Source organism: Candoia aspera, chromosome 3 (genome assembly GCF_035149785.1).
Source record: "Candoia aspera isolate rCanAsp1 chromosome 3, rCanAsp1.hap2, whole genome shotgun sequence".
NCBI classification, from domain to species: domain Eukaryota; kingdom Metazoa; phylum Chordata; class Lepidosauria; order Squamata; family Boidae; genus Candoia; species Candoia aspera.
In genome coordinates, this window is record NC_086155.1 from 140,014,505 (window position 1) to 140,020,101 (window position 5,597).

Here is a 5,597-nt window from a genome sequence, read left to right on the forward strand (position 1 = left end):
TCAAGGAAAGGGCACAACTGGCACACCAGATGAGCCTGTGCAAAGGCCGTCCTGACCACAGCTGCGCACCAGTCTCAAATGGGGGAGTACACTCAGGACAGGACAATGCAAATAAGAACTGACTTCACTTGACTTTCCCATTCCCATCTTGAAAACAGAGTTCAAACTAACAAGAAGGATGATTCCTTATCTCATGTTAAGTGTCTAGAAGCCATGTTCAAATAAATAAAGCAATGGCCAACTCTAGAAATCTACTGATTTAGCTTAGCCTGCATTGTGTTACAGCCCAGCATAGTGCAAATTAAGCATTCTTGAGCCTCTCCTATTGCTTTTTTTTTTTAAGATCTTCTTCTTCTGCCCATTTCCCTAAGAGCACGTGTGCATTTCCAGGCAACTTGTATATCAGGGTTGTAGTACTATATGCTACCTTGTGAGATGCTGCTGAGGAAGTTGCACCCTGCTTATTTAAGCAGGGAAGACCAAGACAGGAAGGTTTCTAGCAGTACTGTCCTAACAGTCAGGAACCACGCTGAGATGAGGAATAGGTCTCTAGTGTTTTATTACTGCTACATTAGACAGAATATCCTAACAAACTGAAGAAGCATGGGAAAACTCAGACAGATAAACCCCCAAAATCAAGGCGGGTCTGATCTGTGTCTCTTTGAATGGCTGCTCAACTCACTACTACGCATGCATTTTCCCCTCTGGATAGGGGCCCCCTCCTGCTCACCATCAGTGCTCATGACAAGTATTATGAAACTAGCTAGATGAGTTTAGATAGTGTGTTTCGAACTTGGCAACTTTAAAATGTGTGGACTTCAACTCCCAGAAATCCCCAGCCAGCCATGCTAGTGAATTCACTAGAACAGATGTGTGGAATTGACTGGAACATGTGCAAAGCACAATGGGGGTTAATTTTATCAAATGTACAAGTATGACACAGAAATGATGGTTTGCATGTTTGCAGACTGAAAAATGGATTCGAAGGTAGGAAATTAGTGAGGGCAGTAAGAAAAGCAAGATGTGCAAAAGGGTAAGAATAAATAAAATATATAAAAATAAGTACGAAGAAACACATGTAGCTGCTACTTTTTAATCTGCTGATCGTTCATTGCTGAATGTATTTGTTAATATGAAAATTGTGGTTTAGCACATTTGGGCCCGAAAAGTCTCTCTAAGCTTCTGCAAGAAATTCAGAACCAAACAAGATGTGCAAAAATTTGCAATTGCTATTCAACATCTTTTTCTTTTGTTGAAAACAACTACATCAGAAGCAGATAATTTGGATTGTATAGGTTTAATTACTCTTTGTAATGTGTGCCTACCTTCAAAAATCTTTCTTCCTCTAGTTATTATAAAGGAAAGGCATGGGAAAATCAGGAACAAAGGATACCTTACCTTCCATGGAGGAAGATAGAAGTTGAAAGATTAGTGTGGGAACCATAGTTATGATCCAGATCATCCCATCTAGTCCCAAAGGCTGTTTTCAACTAGAGACAGTAATTCATAATTAGATCTCTCATATCACATATAGACTTGTCTTTAATAGACTGAAAAGATACTTCAAGGTGTTGTCAAATTCTGAGACAAGTTAATTATCTGATATGAAGGTAGTATAAAATACATAAACTCAGAATATGTGTATACATGGGTGTGTAAGAAAGAGGAGTGTCACATATATAAAACTCCTTCCATGCCATGGTTCTATTCAAGCAGCTGCAAATTATTTCATTCCACCAGCAGTTGAACTATCACAGAAAACATGAGTTGGAATTATGCATCTTGAAAGATAACTTCTATGTTACATCGTCAGTATTGAGAGTTGGAGACTTGTCACATATTGTTGATTACCATCTGCCAGCCAATGCTATCCTGACCCCAGGTCCACTCATTTGGCTGACTTGTTGGTCTCACATCATTTTGCATTCTGATCATCTTCTACATTGTACACCGTATGTTGCTTTACAACCTAAGATTCCCAAAAAGGAAAATGGGTAGGCACTGCAGTAGAATGTGATCGGACAGTTATAACTTTTTGGTCTGCTTTGTTGCCATGTCTCCTTCTTTCCCTCACTGCATTCACAGGAGGTAGCTGCAAAAACCTGGGTATCTCCCCCTAAAAAATGTGTTTTCCCCAGAGTGGGGAAAAAAAGTCTGAAACTAAGGCACAAATACTATCAGGGCACAGCGTTACGTGATTTATGGGAGCGCATCCCACCAGAGAAATGGAGATTGTGTCTGAATGGTAAGTGACTCAGGGTTATCTAGTTCAACAAGTACTAGACTAGGACAAAGGAGACCTCAGTCAGTCAATCACTGGGCGATTTTCAACTAATTACTTATCACAGCATAACCTATCTTACCTTGCTAGGCCATAATGGAGATAACTGGATATGGAAGGAACTGGCACTGAATGCCTTGGAAGATGTGATAAAAATGGAATGAATAATACATTCTTTTTAGAAATATAAATCACATTGGCACTGAACTATTACAGGTCAAAAAAGTCATTTAAATTGCCAAGATATTTGGAAGAGCTACCTTGTAAATAGAGAGCCTAAGCAATGTAAGGGGAGTAAAGGAATACAATACCTTCTCCAAATCCACTGTGATATGAAACAGGATAAATCCAGCTAACTACCTGATCATCTGAATATATTATGAAGACTTCCACAAGATGCAGCACTGATTAGTCAGGAGAAAAGACATACACTAACAGTATCCACAGTGCTGTTTAATGCCAATATCACGACAATGTGTATTTAGCAGAACCTTATTGTTATATTACTTTGTCTCCAAATGTATTTTATATTTGTAAAGGGTGGGGTGGTATGTCTAAATGTGGAAGGAGCTGACAGCCTAATGAATGGGACAGTGGGTAGATGCCCCTAAGGTATCATGTAAGTAATGACATACCTTTGAGTTCCCACCTGAAGGCAACTGGCAAATCAATTAGAGTACCATAAAAAGGTAAAAACCCAATTAAATGATTGAAGAGATAATTGTGACTATTAAGAGCTAATTAAATTCTATATGTTCTATAATATGTGGATTCAAATGTTCCCTTGCCGGTTAAGGAAAGATATTCTGTAGTTACAGATAAAGTTTTAGAAACAATTGGCTATCTATTGCAGTGGGTCCTGGCATAAGAAAGTAGACAAGCAGCAGTTAATAAGTCGTGGTACAAAGATATCAATGGTACACACAATTTCTAAAAGGCCATAAACTGAGGATTCTGCCTTTTTATTCATTTAAATACTTCTGTTCATATTTAAGATTGTATACCACTGGGAGGATTATGTGATGTGAAAGGTCCCCTGTGCAAGCACCGAGTCATGTCTGACCCTTTGGGGGGATGCCGCTTTCACAACATTTTCTTGGCAGACTATAGCGGGGTGGTTTGCCATTGCCTTCCCCAGTCGTCATGGATTATTTATTATATCCATCCAGTCGGAGGATTATATCTTTATTAAATATCTTTATTAAATTTCCTAATATTATATGGAACCAGAAATGTTTATATTCTGCTCTGGTGTACACTGCAATAAGTCTCCTGATGGGGCTGTGCTGTAAATAATCTATAGAAGGTATCACATTTAAATAGTGCAATCATGCGCTTGCCTACTCAAAACTGATTCCCAGTGAATTCAATAGAGCTTCTTCTAAGTAGGCATGCTGTCAGGCCCAGCCCAAGAACAATGAAGAGTAAGTGCATTCAAACTCCAGTTCTTTATGTGCTCCCACCGTACAGACAGAATCTTGCCAGACTAAAGCTACTCTAACTGACCTGAGGGGAAATATCCTGGGAGACTCTACGACGGGGCTATCCTGAACCTCTTCGTTTTCCCACTGCTGCTCCCTGGACTGTGTGTCCGCTTATCTCTTCCACCTCCTTGGAATGTGCTCCCTCCTTCCTGAGAACCAGCAGCACCACCAAGATCTACCACATCACCCTTCCCTTCAGAGACACATTCCATAACACATGCATTAGTTTTCACTGTAAATACAGACAATAAAAGCTAATAGTTCTGCAGTACAAATTGTAGTTTCCCTCTGGAGTTCAATTCCAATTGATTCAATGTTTTGAAACCATCTCTGCTTTAGAAAACCCATTAATGATCTACCCTGTTCTTATATACTGCTTAATAAACGGGGGAAGCACCATTTTTTTCAAGCACATAGTCAAACCTGGCCTTTGACTGACATGGGGCAAAAAAAGGGAGAGAATCAAGTTTTTAATAACTGAATATATTATTTTAAAAACTACTGATCATTGTTAAAATCCAAGGAATATATAACTATCAACAGCAATAATCAGGACAGTATAAAAGTAAGATTAGAAATTACAGTAATTTCTATCCAAGCAGTTGAAAATCTATTCTCATATACAGATGGTTAAGTGTTAGAATATTAAGACCTTATGTTAAGAAAAACAAATCCAAATGTGGTATAAGCCCATTTATAGAATTATAACCCTAACCCATAAAGTCTCTGACTAATTGGGCTCCTATTCTTCATTTTCTGATGTTACCTAAATGTAACCCAATTTGTAATTGAAGGGATCTGGTAGTCCTGTCCACATGAATTCTGGGGCAAAAGCATTTTATGAGCTACTTTCATCCTTATACGTGTAGTGAATCCTTGTAAAGGATATCTTTATCCAGAGGGTTGATGAAACACATTTTAAGTGAATACCAACAATCAATGCAGTAACCGCAAGGAATGTGATCTAGTGGATGAAAAGAACAAAAAATGGTCCTGTTATATGACAGGACAATTCATTGCTTGGTATCCCTGTATCTTCCAGATTTCTAGTTCTTCTTCAAAAATGTGGAAACAGGGTAAATTCCATCCTAGAATGCTTTTGAGTAACCCTCTATATATTCTTATGCTTGACTGCAATTCATTTTTGTATGATTAAAAGCCAGAGTACAAAAAAAACCCACCTTGTTATGCTTTAACCATAGTATTTAAGTTAAAAAAAATAATATTGTTTAGATATTTAGTCAGGATTTTTAGCCAAGTCAAGAAAATCCTTCATATAAAAGAATGTACATTGTTTCTGAGAACATGATCCCATGATTTTTAGGTAAGGATCTTATCACTAATCTCTTGATAAGTGGTTTGCTATCAATACAAGTGTGTGCCAATACTGAGAGAGCAAAAGTCCTTTTTAGTTTCATAGAAATTAAAATAAGTCATAAGAGTAAATTCTATAACTACTATCGTTATCCATTATGTAATAAAGAATACACAATATTTTAAGCAATAGCAATTGATTATAAAGCCATTCACTTTTATCTTTAGTAGCATGAATATACACTAGTACTTTTTCTGGCTATATACCTATTTTAGAATTATGGAGATTAATCAAGCAATACATTTGAATGTTTTTATAATGCTTTTGATAACTTCCATATAATGGTTAGTACAACCATTTATTAACTATAATTGAAAAGCAGTGAAATATTTTGACCTTTCTGTTGTAGAAAAATCACAATGTTTTTGTATCTTTTATTTTTTATATTGCCCTTGAAAAGGGGGTGCATCTGAAACACATCAATCTGGATTCTCTTCTCTCTGCTCATTGGTTTTCA